The sequence below is a fragment of the Poecilia latipinna genome, unplaced genomic scaffold, assembly GCF_001443285.1.
Source record: "Poecilia latipinna isolate Pla-1442-1.1 unplaced genomic scaffold, P_latipinna-1.0 Scaffold509, whole genome shotgun sequence".
In the NCBI taxonomy this organism is placed as follows: Eukaryota; Metazoa; Chordata; class Actinopteri; order Cyprinodontiformes; family Poeciliidae; genus Poecilia; species Poecilia latipinna.
In genome coordinates this window covers 210,793-226,368 of record NW_015113125.1, presented here as the reverse complement: position 1 = coordinate 226,368, position 15,576 = coordinate 210,793, and the positions used below count along the sequence as shown (strand labels likewise).

Genomic DNA, 15,576 nt, shown 5'->3' with positions numbered 1-15,576 from the left:
CTTTGTTTATGAACAGTAACTAGTTTAGGGCTTCATGTGTTAGCAAATTAAAAATACTTTGTGACTTTGACCCAATTTAAGAAACTAGCAGATTATCATTGAGAGCATAATAATATGCTCTCTGTGGATGCTTCAGCTTTGTTAGATTTTTCTTTTATTTTGAAGATAATGTTTAGCCAGAGTGGTATTTAGCCCCAGCTCTTCTTACTTGAGCTGATCTGCCTACCTTCGTATAAGTTTTACCGTTGCCTTTTGCGTTTTTCTGTACTTTTCCACTTTCAGATGTTCGGAGGCTGCTGCCGATTTCAAATTCTGGTCACAGGATTCACAGTAGCACACGGAAAAAAAAACAAAGTTTGACCGTATCACTCCAGTCCCAAAATATTTCCCCCCTGGATTCCAAAACAAACCGCATCTCCTTCAAAAAGTTTTATTTCAAAATGATAAAATATTCAGTGAATGTGCACTCTCTCCTGTGTACGTGACAGACAGACTTCGATTTCGGACATTTATGGTGCGCTACAATAACAGACTTGAAAACTACCATGTCACAAAAGTGTGTTATTTTTATAAAATGGTTCCTAAGATAATGTTAGAAACTTTCGATTCTCTAGAGTTTAGACATTTTTCATCTTCCCCTCAAGGCTTGTTTTCATTTAAACTTATTAAAGGGTTCCATTTAGCTTTTATTTTTTTACATGAGGACTTGGGGGGGGGGGGACTTGCTCATGATTCCATCTTTGTGACCTTCTACAATTGTGTCTTTGAAATTCATCAAACTGAATGATACCCAGGTGGCTTTAGGTTATATAAATACATTTTTACTTTGACTTTGACTTTAACCAGGGAGCTCTGGGGATGCCTTGCAGTATTTGGAACAAGGACATTGCAAACAGTGGTTACTAAAGGGTAAAGTCAACAATATGTAATCAAAATAAGAGTCCCCTAGGAAAGGCAAGTAAACACATCATTTAAGTGAGAAAGATATGTTTATTTTCTTTTCACAGCAGTCTAGAAGCACTGACAAGAAAAAAGTTACTCAACTCAACTTGTATGCATCTACAATAAGATTATTTGTGGAAAAGCTGAAAACTGGAAGAAAGATGAGACAAAGGGACAAAGAAGTTTATCTTGCCATCAAGTGAAGTGAGAAGGACGGTAAAGAAAGTAAAAAAAACTAAAGAATCATTATCGTATTTCTAAAATACACAGCGATTGTAATGAATTCAAAAACACAATTCAAATGGGAATTAAATTAAACAGATCAGAAGCAACTGCAGTCAGCATCTGAATTATCGTTTATCCGGTCCGGGTGGTTTTGCATTTCAAACTGACGTAGGGAATCCGGTGCCAGCGGAGTAACTTTATCAGCACATTTTTCAAAACAGAAAGATATTCCTCTGTATCATTTGAATCTTCTGTATAAGAAATAAAAAAAGTCAATGAGTTGAAAATGCGAAAGAGCTGAGGCAGCAGGATGTGAGCACACAGAGTGTTGAGTGTCTGAAATAGGAGAAGAAATATGACATCGTCAGCGATGTGTACTTCCCAACATTATTTGCACCATAACCACTTCAAAGTGCTCAACGGTCCGGTGAGCTGAATTTGTAGAGCAACCAAACTTGACTTTCACAGGTCTTGCCAAGAAAAGATAAGAGTTTCAAAGGTTTAATACAACAAATATTGTCTAATGTGATCAGTCCAAAGACTCCATTGTTTGCATGTAAGGGACATTTTATTCCCCCTCCTATTACACCTAGCCTTTGGCTCGTTCTTTCTCACAAAGAATATTTCATCAGACAGGAAGTGTGGAAAAGGCTCACTTCCTAAAACCACTCAAGCACACAAAGAGAAATATTTCTAAATTTTGCTGTGAAATCGAAGCTCAGAGAATACTTTCAGAATGTAGAACAAAGTTTTGAAGACCTGCAATCAAAAGATGATAGATAATATCTTCACTTGTGTGTATATTGTGCAGCAGTCATACTTGGTTACCATCTGCAGGTTGTTCTATGTGTTAGTTAATATTTCTGTCAGCATCATCTGATGAGTAAGACTCCTTCAACTCTCCAGCAAACACTTACTGTAATTTTTTGTTTTTGTTTTTCATTGTTGTTATTAAGCCACGGTGATGATGACACGAGTGTAGTCACAGCACATTTTGCCACAGCCGGATATCATCATCACTTAGCTCAAACGCAAGTTGACACTGTTGCTGATCGCTGTGTGGGAAAAAGCAAGGAGAAGTTAGTTTTCTCACAAAAAAATAATAATAACGGAGATAGAAAAAGCAACGAAGCCTTTAAATGCCCCCTTTGTTGTCGACACATTTTCTTTTGTCTCATGCAAACACACAAACAGTCATCTGCGTATGCAACACACAGCTGAATTTCTCATCCTCCTTTAATGGGGGGGAAACATTAGTGAGTCCTTGGAGACAAGGTGGACCGTGATGTAGTAGGTGATCTGTCCGGGCACCGGGTGATAAATTAGTAGTGGTGCTGAGAACCTGTGATGCTGCACACTGGGGCAAATACTTTGGACTGCAAGTTTTTTTTTTTTTTGTACAGAGCTGCCATGAACATAATAAAAGATGATAGATCTGTTCTTGTTGTTTCTGCTCAAAGGCAGCTGCAGGCAAGTTGGGAAGGGATTGGATTGATTTAACTGGTTTTGCTGAAACAATTAAGAAAACACACAATGCGAAATGTTCCTGTAATGCGCCTCTCTTGGAGAACATCTACGCCATGTGAGGTTCTGTTGCAGAGCTGGAGAGCTGCTGCACTGACAGGCTGCTGCATCCTAGATGAGCAAAGGGCAGCTACATTAGATCCTGTTAGACTCTGTGATCATCAATTCATACAATTTTAATATTACTTATAGTTTACAGTAAGAGTACAGTTTTGCACATTCTGAGCAACCTATATGTTATTTTATTTATTCCTGTTTGCATGCTTTCACTTGCACTTCACTTTGCTGCTGAAACAACAACATTGAGGGACAATAAAGAATAAATATACTCTATGACCGACTAGAAATGTGCATGGTAAAGTACCAGAATATTAAATTCAGTCTTTAAAAGAAAAGTAAATATGCTTAGTGAAAACACTGCAATGATGGAGTGAATGTGGCTTTTTATCGAACAACTGTAAAGTTTTGGAGAAAACATTCCTTTTGGTATCCAGAGCTAAAAAAATAACTGATTGGTGGCAGACTAATATGATTCATAAACATGGTGTTTAAGCTCTGTATTTAAATGGTTTACTTTGTGCAAAGAAATGAATAAGCATGTATTGGTTTAGGCATTGCACCTGCTTTTTTTTAATTATTTGTTAAAAGTAAGTCCTAAATGAACAAAATATTTTTCATCCTCTTGTCTTTTTCCTGCAACTTTAAACTTTCAATTCATAACTCAAACTAACTGCTCTGTATGGCACTTAGACGTGACTGTTATCCATTTTTATTGCCTTAATTAACATTTTTTAAGTTTCATAATTCGACCCGAGGCACCTAATGGTTAAATGTACATAAGGATTTCATTAAGTCAGGAGAGGTGACCATCTTTTGGTGTTTGGTTTCAGTAAGATGGTGTTTCTAAAACCCAAATTATGTGGATTGTAATAAAAAAAAAAATAAAAAAAAAACAATAAAAAAAAACTACTGAGAAGAACTGAAGTGGTGAATTATTGATGTTATTGCGTTCACCATCTTTCTGTGCATCATTTAAGAGAAAGAATATAACACTGACATTGGTTTATACCTGCATATTGCTTCCTGAAGCACAGGGAGAGCCTTGGAATAAGGGAGCATATTCATTAATAATTAATACATGATGAGAGGTTTTATTATCATCTCAGCATTTCTTTCTTTTAACAAAAAGGGAATTGAGTAATAATATGAAAAGAATTCAGACTTTGTCATCCTGATAATTGACATGTTTGATAAGAATTTGGTTATTTATATCACAGGGGAAAAAAAAACATAAAGAGAACTAAAAGCTACAATTAGTGACACAATTATTTGCCATATTTTTTTTGAAAGCCTCTTTGGCTGCTCCAGCTGCGATCAGAAATAAAAATGAGCAACCTGCAAGCATCAAAACAAAAAGAGCACTACAGGAGGACTCAGTAAGCCCTGCACTGTGTAACACTAGCTGCAGCATCCTGAATGAGCTATGGGAGCTGAAGGCAACCCACTGCAGGGCCAAAGGAATTAAAGAGCTGAAAAAAAAAAAAAAAAAACAGTTGGCAGAATTGCTGATGGAAAACAGGCTGACTTCAGGAAGTGAAGTTCATTCTTGCAGGAATGGAGTGTGTGTATATAAAATGAAATTGTGCTTAGTTTGTTCCTAATTTATTCTCTTAGGGGAATGCGCCATAAAGCCCATAACTCTTCCCTTGAAAACTATTTTTTAAAAATGTTGATGTGACAAAATACATTTTGTGAAATGAGCATTAGCACTTTGGTAAGGTATTGGATGTATTTAAAAAAAATTAAAGCAGCTAGAGGTTAGGAAGGTTTTTAAACATGCCCTCTCACTAACTAACTGGGGTTTTATGGAAATATAATTTGGCAGAATGTTCTGGTAGCTCTTCTCAGCTGATTCATTTACTGTTTTGATTCATTTACCCACTGGCTACAAAGGGAGTTCAGCCCCTGCTTGTTCACATCCATACGCTCTTAAATAAAAATGATTTGCTACGGCGACCAGACCAATCTCAACATTTTGGTGGAGAAAGGTGGAGGAGATAAGGGGTAAACACATCACTACCCCTGAGAAATGTGGACGGGGGAAAGGCTTGGCAACAATCACAAAGGAAAACCAGTTTTTTGTTGTTTTATTCGGGAAGAAACAGGAAGAATAAATCTCTCCTTGTTGAACCAACCACGGACATGTAGCTCAATCGGTTTTGATCACTGACAATAAATAGCCTGTAGCCAATTAGCATCAGCTAATCATCCAAATTTCCCATTGATGGTCAAAATTTGGATATAAACTTTTTGGAGATACCATTGTTGTCATAAAGTGGTTGTGGGTGGTGGTGAGGATAGACGCAGAGACCCAGGTTACGGTGATAATGATGATGAATTTAATAATAACAAAGCTCAGAACAGTCCAAAACAGGCAGCACGGCGGAGAGACTAGCACACAGCTAAACACCAGAAGAAACTGATAGCAGGACTGGAAATAGGAGCTAACGCTATCCAGGACTTCACAGTTCTACTGGAGCGCATAGACGTCAAACAACTGACGTAAGACCGACGTGCAAACGACAAGGACCCGACAAGAGACAAAAGACAACAGGTGGGTTTAAATACACAGGGAGGATAATCAAGGGAACGAGACACACCTGGGAACTATCAATGGGGAAGACGCAGAGACAACAGAGACTCACAGGACAGAAACTGAACACAGAAAAACCTTAATATAAATACACAAAAACACGGATCATGACAATTGTGTACACTGAGCTGATGGCCTTACCTTTCTCTGTAACTAGTTTGTCAATTGTTTAATCCCATTCTCAGGAGATTTCAATGTGCATTTTATTTTTGACTGGACCTTATTGCCAAGCAGGAGTGTCTGGTACTGCGCTAAACTGGTACTGATCAGGCTAAGACTAATGTATTTCATTCAGTGATTATAAACGGTAGCACATAAAGATCAGATGTGGGGATACCTCAAAGCTCCAAAGATTCAGTCAACTTTTATTCAACACGTTTGTCATCTTTCTTCCTGTTTCTGTGATTATGCTTCATATTTTTATGAGATGCTTTAAGTTTCTAACTTGTATTTTGCTTTTTGGAGGATTATTTTAACTCTTTTCCTTTGTTTTTGTTTTTTTCCTCTGTAATGCACATTAAATTACCCTCTTGCCTTGAAGAACAATGACAGCAGTATTAACAAAGCTTGACAAACCACCAGGCCTATTGTTAGATTTGAAACTGGTGCAGTATGCCTTGGGCTGCTCCTGGCGCTACGACTGTCCTCATGCCAGTAGATAAATCCTGGACCAATAGGATCATTAATTGTATTAACCGGTGCTCACCTGTCCCACACCTTGGCTGAGTGTCAGTCCTTCCAGCGTTTCCAAGTTGGGTCACAGAGAGCCAAGGATCTCAGCTGCAAGGCCACACATGCTTGGGGAAGCAGCACACTCGTCAAGAAAACTCAACAAAGAAGCACAAAAATAATAACATCTCTTAAAATCATTACAATCTGTTTTCTGCACCAGTTGATGTTGAACAGCAAAGCCAGCAATGGTTCAAACATAAAGTGAGACTGTGCTGTCAGACCACTGAATGCTATCTTTATTGTTGTCCCTCTTCCAATTTCAAGTGCTCACATTTCTCCTTGCAGCTGCTTGTCCTCATTTATTTTTAGCTTCAAGCTCCATTTTCTATTGATTGCATCTGCTCTGTGTTTTGCGTGGAGAACTTGGAGCGGTGCCACGTTTCTTCGGCTCGTCATTGTCCTTGAGAACGCCATGACACAAGGTGCACATCATGTCTCAGCCTCATGCTATCAGAGTCAAGAGCTTTCATTAGTCCCCGTTTCATTCAGCGTAGGAGTGTTTTGTCACTTAATTATTAAGTAATTAAACAGGGCATGATAAATTTGTGTTCTAAGGCACTTCTAGAATAATTAATGCTTAAACGGATTCAGTGGATACTTGTGGGTCAGCCACAGATGTGGGATGGCCAGAATGATGGAGAAAACACATTTGCACAGGATGTTGACGGGATCCAGCAGTTTGTACACAGGATGTAGATGTGCAAGAATAGAAACAGAATCACATTCCCTGCAGATTCCCAAAGGCTTAGAGATATCTGGCCACATCAGCATCACAGATACTGAAGCAATTCCCTCCTCACTTGCCTGATTTTTCCCTTTCTGCACATTTACTTGCTCCTGTTATCGTCACCCTTTGCACCCGCACTCCCAATGAAGGTAACAGAGTTTTAAATTGATCCCATACAGGCTTTTCTACCTGATATCCTCACATTTGTTAATGTATCAGAGATTATAGGATTTAGTAAAATTTCGACCAACAATGTACATATTATGAGCAGCTCAACCATCTTCTGTCCGTTCTTGCTTTAGTGTGACAACTGATGACTTAATACATTTTGAATATTTTGCTAGGCTATCTTTTCCACCCCCAGAAAATAAATAAGATGACATAAATTTAAAAATTCATCGTAATAGAAAACCAACTGGATCTGGAAGTAAAAATCCATCCATGCAAAGACCCCAAATTTGACCTTTAAAAGTCAACATTACATTTGTTATGCTTCAAGCATGTGTACACATGTCAAGGTCCTCATGTGAATAATCTGATTGTGTCTATTTGAGGCAGCTTTGAAATCATATTTAGTTGAAAGAGTAAAACAAATGACGATGGATATGGGAAGCCTGGAATAAGAACAAATCTTATTTAAATTATTTTGCTTTTTCTTTTCTCTGTCAGATTGAAGTAGACATTAAAACCTGGGCCTGGACCATAAAATCTCTTTTCTTTAATGCGAGAAACTTAAAGTAAATCTTAAGATATAATGAGCTTAGATACATTTTGGGAATTTAATCCCTTAGCACAAACCTCTTTTTTCATCTGATATAGTATAATTAACTGTATTATATATATATATATTTTTTTTTTAACTTTGTGTGTTTCTTTTGAGTAATTGGTTGAGAGGATTGCTGGAGCTCATTTTGAACGATTATACATTTAATTCATGTCTAGATTTAGTAATAGTTCTCATATATTCTTCTTAAAATCTCTACTTGATGGTTTGCAATATTTTTGTAATAATTTCAACTAGATTACAATCTCGATATAAAAAAAAATAAAGAAGTTTTCTCGTGAGAAATAAGTTCATTTTCATACAGAAGCCCATGGATGTCTGTCTGAATGTATGAATGACTGATCAAATCGTAAAGGCTTTGGAGTCCTCTGACTTGACAAAGGGGAATACAGATGCAGCCCATTTACCATTTTGTGCTTCTTTTAGAATGATACATGTTTACAAAGTATAATCAAGGATTAATTCAGCAAACTGATTTTAATTATGAAACCGACTGGCTTTTGAATATTCAGTATAGAATAATGGAGAAACTCTACACTCAGTAGAAAACACTGTGCAAACTGTTGCCTATCTACATTAAATTCATGACCAGTTAATGTTGAACACTACCAGATGCTAAGCAGCTGAAACACTAATTCTCATCTCAGTGAACGAATTTGCTCTGTACTGTGAATTAAAGAAGAAACACAACCCAGTGACATCAGGCGTCTTTTTCCCATCTCAACATTTCCTGTTTCAACCTGTGGAGGAGGAAGTCAGATCAGTGAAACCTGAACATGTTGCTGCACGGCTTAAAATGGACGTCTGCGGCGAACGACTAAGACTCTGCTGATGTCTTCTCTGATATGGCAACCCAATGCTGTTTTAAAAATACACCAGTTACCACAAGAGCATACGTGAATTGGTCAAATCAAAAAACAAACAATTTTTATTTTTTTTTTATTTTTTTTTGCAAGCACCATTACGGTTTTTATTGCTAGTAATTTGACCTGAAACAGTCTTCAGAGTCAGATAATGATTTTTCCACTTGCTTTTGCTCTCCTGTTTCTCACAGGAGCCTTTCCTCTCCATTGTTCATATGTAGGCTGCTTATTGACAAGGGCGCCCCCAAAAGCAAACTCATCTGCCTTTTTGTATCACTTGTTACAATTTAAAACCATCTGTCCATCCATGCCTCTTTCCCAAACTTTCCATATTTGCGCACAAAGGAACACACTTTACCGAGCCTCATTTTTCAGAGGATATAGTGAGGAACAAGGAGACCATTGAGCGATTTGGTGAGAGGAGGGGAAGCTGGGCAGGTCTGGCATTTGGTCCGGCATTCAACAAGGGGGCTGATTAGAGGCGGCATCAGGGCCTAAATGGGGACATGCATTGCTGAGCTCAGCAGGGGATAGTGTAATTTTAGTTTTTTTGTCAAACAATACACAATGAGATTTTTTTTTTTTTTTTTTCAGCACAAGTTTACTAATTTGATGCTAACATTTGTAGGTGTAACAGTTGAGGCATTGCAGTCTTTTCCTTTCCAGTAAACATTTTTTTGGGGGGGCCTCAGGAAATATACTGAAACTGATTAAAATAATACTTTCAATCTCTGTTGCCACAATTTTTTGTAGTTTTCCACAACAAACAGTGTGCTGTTGTAAATGAAATGTTAATGTAGGCAGGTTGTGTATTTTGGGATGATTCAAGCATTGAATTATTATATCTTTTGTGTCCGTTTGGGTGCTTTGTGCCGGCGAGTCCAGTTTAAAAATGTTTTTTTTCATGTACTTCTGTTGCCTTTTCAGTTTGATTTTAATACACTACGTTCATTTCTTTGTACTTTTAGTTTCATTCATGCCTCTGGCTTGTGATCGCTGCGGTCTTGGAAGTGACCCCAAGAGCAAAATCCTAAATAGATGGTTCGTAGGTTTCATTTAAAATGTCTATGCTTGAATTAATAATGTTCTACACAAGTTCTGACTTTTTCCTATATTTGCCTTCCCATTTTTGTTGTCTGCTCCCTGCTGCGGTTTACTGTAATCACCCACGAGGCTATTACTGATTCTGCTCTACTACTGTTAATGTGTGTTTTTACAACACCTTCATTTTCCGCCTGCTGTCCTTGTTACACCCTGTGCAGAGTGGAAATACATTAGTAATAATATGGATTGTGGCACAGTAGGGCTAAATGGGTCACTGCATTCAGCGTCTCTGCCTGTTACACAACGCCTATAGTAGAGTTTGACCACGGCCTCTGAGACCTGACCGTGATGTGACCGTTCTGCTGTCACAATGACCCGGGTTTTTATCAAAACACACAAAAAACAGCCAAAAGGAAGGAAGCAGACAAGGCAACATTACAGCCGTGACAAATACAAATGACGACGTTTGTCTGTGTTTCTAAAACTGTTATTGTCTAGCTGAATTTACACTTTTACACAAGTTTGATTTTTGATCCAAACTGACTGGGACATTCAAAAGAGCCCCAACCATATTAGTTCTCTCATGGATCTTGTGTAAGGATTTGGAGCACAGAGAGAGTGTTTTCTCTGGTTGCATTATCTAAAAATAAACTTGCCCCCTTGCATAATAACTGAGCCAGTGTGAGAGCAAAAGTTGATTGCCAGCAGGTCCCGACCAGCATCAGCCTCTAAGGAACACGATGTTCACTAGCAGCTTCTGAGACCTCACTGACCGGCATTTATGGGATATTTGGAGGACAATTATAGTGCTCTGACCTAGTGAAGATTAATATAGTGCCACTTCACAACAAATGTTACCTTAAGCCACTATAAAAAAAAAACACAAACAAAACCAGTTGATACAATAAATTAAATTAAAATCATACAGAGAGATTCAAAGTTTGTTACATGCAATCTGATTTGATCCTGGTTATAAAACGATGTTGTCAAGTTTAGTTCATTATTATGGGTTTAGGAAGCTGCAATGTTTCCACTGAACATATGACATCAGCTGATAGTTGATATCATCATGGGGTCATTTACCTTTGCAGCAATCCCTCATACTGAGCATCCATGTGGTTATAGTGGAAATGAAACACTCCCTTTTTAAGAGAAATAACCTCCTTCAGAAACTGTCAGAAATCTCACAGAAGCGCTTGCTCAGGAAAACCGTCTTTCAAATCAAAAGTAAAGACTTCGTGGTAGCCATAGTGAGTTTATCCAGGCGCGAAACAGCTCGTGGTACTATCCACGAAATATCCAAATGTGTTTCTGTCAATCTGTTTCATGTTTGCTCCATCTTGTTCTCACAAAAGCAGTGTCACAGTTTGGGGCATAACTCCAGTGCCAAAGGTAACAAAACGACCCACCAGCCAACAAATAAATAAATAAATAAATTCATCTGCACTTGATATGAAGCACTTGTGCCTCCACGTTTCCTCCCCTTCATCTCTAAAATTGCCTCCGTGCAGTGTTCGCTGCCATTGAATCCCTCATCAATCACCGCTCCCGATCCGTCTCATCCATCTCGCAGGCCAGGGTCCCCTACCTCATTGTGTGCTCATAAATCAGCAGGCGGATGCATTCTAAACAGCATCTGTCTTTTTGTTTTTGTCCTCCGGCCTTTGCTAATCAGTGGTCGTGTTTGTTTGTTGCACAAATCTTCCACCGTGAAACCCTCAGCATGCGCAGCACCAACCACCTGTATGCATAAGCTGCATGTGCACAGTGTGTGAAAAGCAGAAGCACATTGTTTTCCACGTTTTATCTCTCGGGGAAGCTGCCTGGTGGATAGTTTTCTGTCAGGCTCACATAACGTCGTCCGCATGTGTGTTCGTGTGTGTGTGTGGTGTGTGTGTGCAGGAGCACATATCGGAGCGGGAGACAGATGGAGCGGCACTCTCACTCTGAGGAGATTTAAGGGATCAAGACGAAGGGCGAAAGCAAAGAGGGAGGTGGAGGGACCGTGAGAATGGTTACTGTGGTAACCGTGACATCATCGGAAGATTGTGCAATGGGAGTTTTGTTTGAGTGGAGGTGAAGGCAAACAAGGGTCTTAAGGTAACACAAGGAGTCACATAATGAACTTAGACCGGTGAAAATCGAACTCTCGGCTTTAGAAAAGAAAAGACAGGAAAACTGATATTTGTTCTTAAGATGTTTTTTCTCTCTCTCTCTTTGTTGAATCTGTCTTGCTGTGCGTCCCTCTATCGTGGGTGGCTGCTGTAACAGCTCTTTGTTACGTCAGCATGCTGATAACACACTGTGGTCCTGTGGAGGGGAATAGTAGGATCCAGATTGCTTAGTCATTTTTGCATTTTGTTATTATTTTCAGGCATAAAAACAAAGGAAATGGGACACCGCAGAGAACAGTGTCACCATTAATGCATTTGTAAGACAAAGTGTCACAAAAATGGATGGACCGATTCAAAACTTTAATCTTCTTCTGATCAAGATTCTGTTGAACTTTTGTTGATCATGACCTATTCTTGGATTTATTTCAAAATATATCCAGATTATACAATAACGCATATATGCATCTTTCCCCCCCGTGTGACACCGCTCTCTTTAGTTCAATTCTTTGCTGCCTCTCTGGAAACCCTGGCTGTACCACTGTGTTTAAGTTGGATCAAAATTGACATCACACTACTTTTATGTTATCTGCTTTTGTGCAAAATATGAAGTGGAGATTTATTTGTATTTGCGTTTTCTGTAAGGAGCCTCTTACGAGCTCAAGATATGCCATTTCAGCAAAATCTAAACAGCAACCATATGTTAAACTGTTTTGCTGTTGCAGCAGCAGCGGCATCTAATTTGATCCCCCTTGCATTGCTCGGAGGCCAAGACCTCAGTCACATGTTCAAAGAGTGTTCCCAGTTTTATCTCGCTGGGGCAAACAGCTGTCCAAAGACATCATCTCTGGGACCACAGTCACAAACAAGATACATGTAAGCTTTTTCTTTTTTTTTTCTTCTGTATTTTAATGTGTGCATAGTAATATATGTCCATGTTATGTTAAAGATCGCGACAGGTGACGCAACACCAATGTTGCATGTTTGGCCCCTCTGGTGGGAATCTTATACCGAAGACATGTTTATTTTGCCAAAGGTCAAACTGGAAAAAGTCAAACTTAACTTCTGTTGACTGAGGCAGTTCGGGAGTCCAGCAGCTGGTTGGTTGGTTCCCTGAAGCAGCTTCTTCTGCAAGATTTTCGAGTTTGCAACGCAGTGTTGAAATTTCATATGCCAGTTTGGCAATTTCCTATCAGCTACATGGAATCAACAGAAAATAAAACGGGGTTGTTCCACCAGAATTTGAGTTATGAAGCACATAATTGTATTTATAAAATTAAAGATGCCATGATCAAGAATGTATTAGTGTCTGATTACCTCAGTGTATATAATGTTAGCAAGCTTTAAGTGCGGTGAGCCATTTACCTCAGAAGCTGGAGCTCAGATCAAACCCAGCTTCATTTCTAGGACAGAAAGCCAGTTGGTTTTTCCAGCTTTTGTACAGATGCACCAGATTTTCTAAAAGCATAAAGTTTCTCAGTCTTTCAGCCTCAATTCAGAAGCACATATAACTGAATGGGCTAAAACTACAGATCAATAAAGTATTGATTTCTTTTCATTTCTATGATTATGACTTACGGCTGGTGGAAAAAACTAATTCTGGTTCATCGGAAATTATATTATATGAGATAATTACAGAATATTTTAACATGGAAGTTACTTGTTGTGACCTATAGTGTATAGGAGGAATAAGGCTGCCTTTACGCAGTAATCCAGTGGACAGTCACTGACATGCTGCACAAGAAGGTTAAACAATTACATGTATTTGCTACATCTACTGCTGATAACACACTTCTGGATCCAAACATATTATGGAAGGTTCAGTGGACAGATAAATAAGCCTTGAGATAAATTTTAACCAATGCCCAATCAAGAGTCTTGACATGTTCAGGACTCAAACGACTTATATTGCATTCCTTGTGTTTAACCCACACCTAAACCACAGACAATATCAGAAATATCTTCTCAGTGATAAAAAAAAAAAAAAAACCTCTTTTCTGATTATGGTACATTTTGCACTTCATTTGGAAATTAGGGTCCCGGAGTCTAAACGTAGATTGAGGAGGAACAGACTGCTGAAAGTGACGCCTTTACAGTTTGTGATGGTGTGGGAATCACATTCTGCACCCGGTTTGGTCTGCTGTGTTTCAGCAGGTCTGAAGTTCCCACTTGGACATTTTAAAGCACCTCATGCTTTCCTCACCTGCTCACAATGCCAAAAGTAGCAGTACCCGATCTGATCCGATGCTTTCTCTGTGATGTTCTGGGATATAGAGGCTGAGCTCTCGGGTCTGGTGGGGATGCCGCTCCCTCGTCTTTCCTACAGCTGTCCGACTGAGCAGGACGGCCCTCCGTATGCTGGTCCTTCTGAGTTCCAGCTGCTGTGGACAGCTCATGCTTGCCTGGCAGATTGGGGTTCTCTGCAGGGACGGGGATTCCTTCCCCTCGGTGTTAGATTCGTCTGGCCGCCGGGGTGTCAGGATTCTGGGGAGGTCACGGTGATGTGCTTGGATAGGGGGTTGAGTGCCCCGCGTCTCTCCTTGTGTTTGTGACCTGGTGCTCCTTTGCTTCCCTGCTGACCTGCCTCCACGTCGGCCACATGGCCTCTCTGAGGGGTTGCCTGGTGTTGACTTCCCAGGGCTGCAGAGTAAACCTTGATTTAATAAAGCCAGTCATGTTGGGATGACATCTCTAGATATTGCTTTCACACAGCAAAGTTTCCCTAACATATGTAGGCAACAAGCATTTTTATATTATGCCTGAAATGCCAGTAAAATACATACGGGGAAAAAGAAATAGGGCAATTGCATTCGAGAGCACCTCATTTAGCTTTCACCAAAGAAGGTTGTTGCAATATTTTCGAAACCATACATCGAGCAATGACAACAATTAAAACGCATGTGATTTCCTATCCATGTGCTCTCATGCAAAGCATCCACATATAACCAGTCACAAGAGGCCTGCACCCATGATCGGGTTCATTTTCCTGCATCCTGATTTGCATTCTCTGCTCGTCCGTTTGTCATTTGATATTCATTCACCTCAATGACTGAACCGGGCAAAAGCTAAATAAAGGAAAGGTTAATGTCCTGTACTCATTTTAAATATGCTTCAATCACTCCTCAACACTTTGTCTGCTCTCACTGGCAGGTTTAACCACTAGTCAGACGTGGCTTATCGAATTGTGTGCAAAAACTGCGTTCTACACACAATTCAGACAGAACCTTCATGTTCAGATGTGGGCTGAACATGACTCTCTCCAGGGTTTCATAAAGAGTCATTCCTTGCAAAGACTTCTATCATATAAAAATCTCTCTGAATACCTCAGTAAAAGGAGATAGTTGTATTTACCTTCACGGTGAACAGAAACAAGCGTATCCACATATGGAACATTGAACAAAAAAAAAAAAAAAATCAATTTAACCGCAGCCTATAATGGAAAACATGGCAACAAACGCTAATTTAGCTTAATGCAATTTTGTCCGAAATGTAAACAAACACAAATTACATTAACGTACAAGCCCAACGCCAAACAGCTTTGCCTCAGGTTCTTGTTTGACCTGAGATTATGTGAGAAAGGACTGTGTGTTCGTATGAATACAGGCTATCAGCAGGGTTATACTGCTTCCATTTTGTTGTCTGTCCCTCCGAACCCCTCTGTGGTTTAGATCTCTTCATTCTACATGAAAAGATTTTCTCTTCTTTGTGATTCCCCTCACATAGAAGACAAAAGCTGAAAGTTATAATCCATGCATCCTTCTGTTTTTTTGTTTGTTTGTTTTGTTTTGTTTTTTGTTTTAAATCCACATTATCAAAGATTACTTTTGAATAATATCCACCCAGAGGCAAGATTTTGCAAGCCTCGGACTGAAAATTAGTAACTGCTTGAAGTCCTTTTTGACCAAGCAGAGAGAAAATAGGAGCAGACAGGCTCTTACTGGAGGTGAACTGCAAAGCATTTGAAACAACAG

The 15,576-nt window shown here is 39.2% G+C and overlaps 1 long non-coding RNA gene across 1 annotated transcript; it reads right to left on the bottom strand.

Annotated features, from left to right (window-relative positions):
• Window positions 1–1,036: 1,036 nt before the first annotated feature.
• On the bottom strand, window positions 1,037–14,906 carry LOC106952356 (uncharacterized). The gene is made up of 3 exons (XR_001425970.1): window positions 13,809–14,906; window positions 6,051–6,141; window positions 1,037–2,222 (listed from the first exon to the last, which is right to left on the bottom strand). It is a non-coding gene; the product is annotated as an uncharacterized LOC106952356 (long non-coding RNA).
• Window positions 14,907–15,576: the final 670 nt, after the last annotated feature.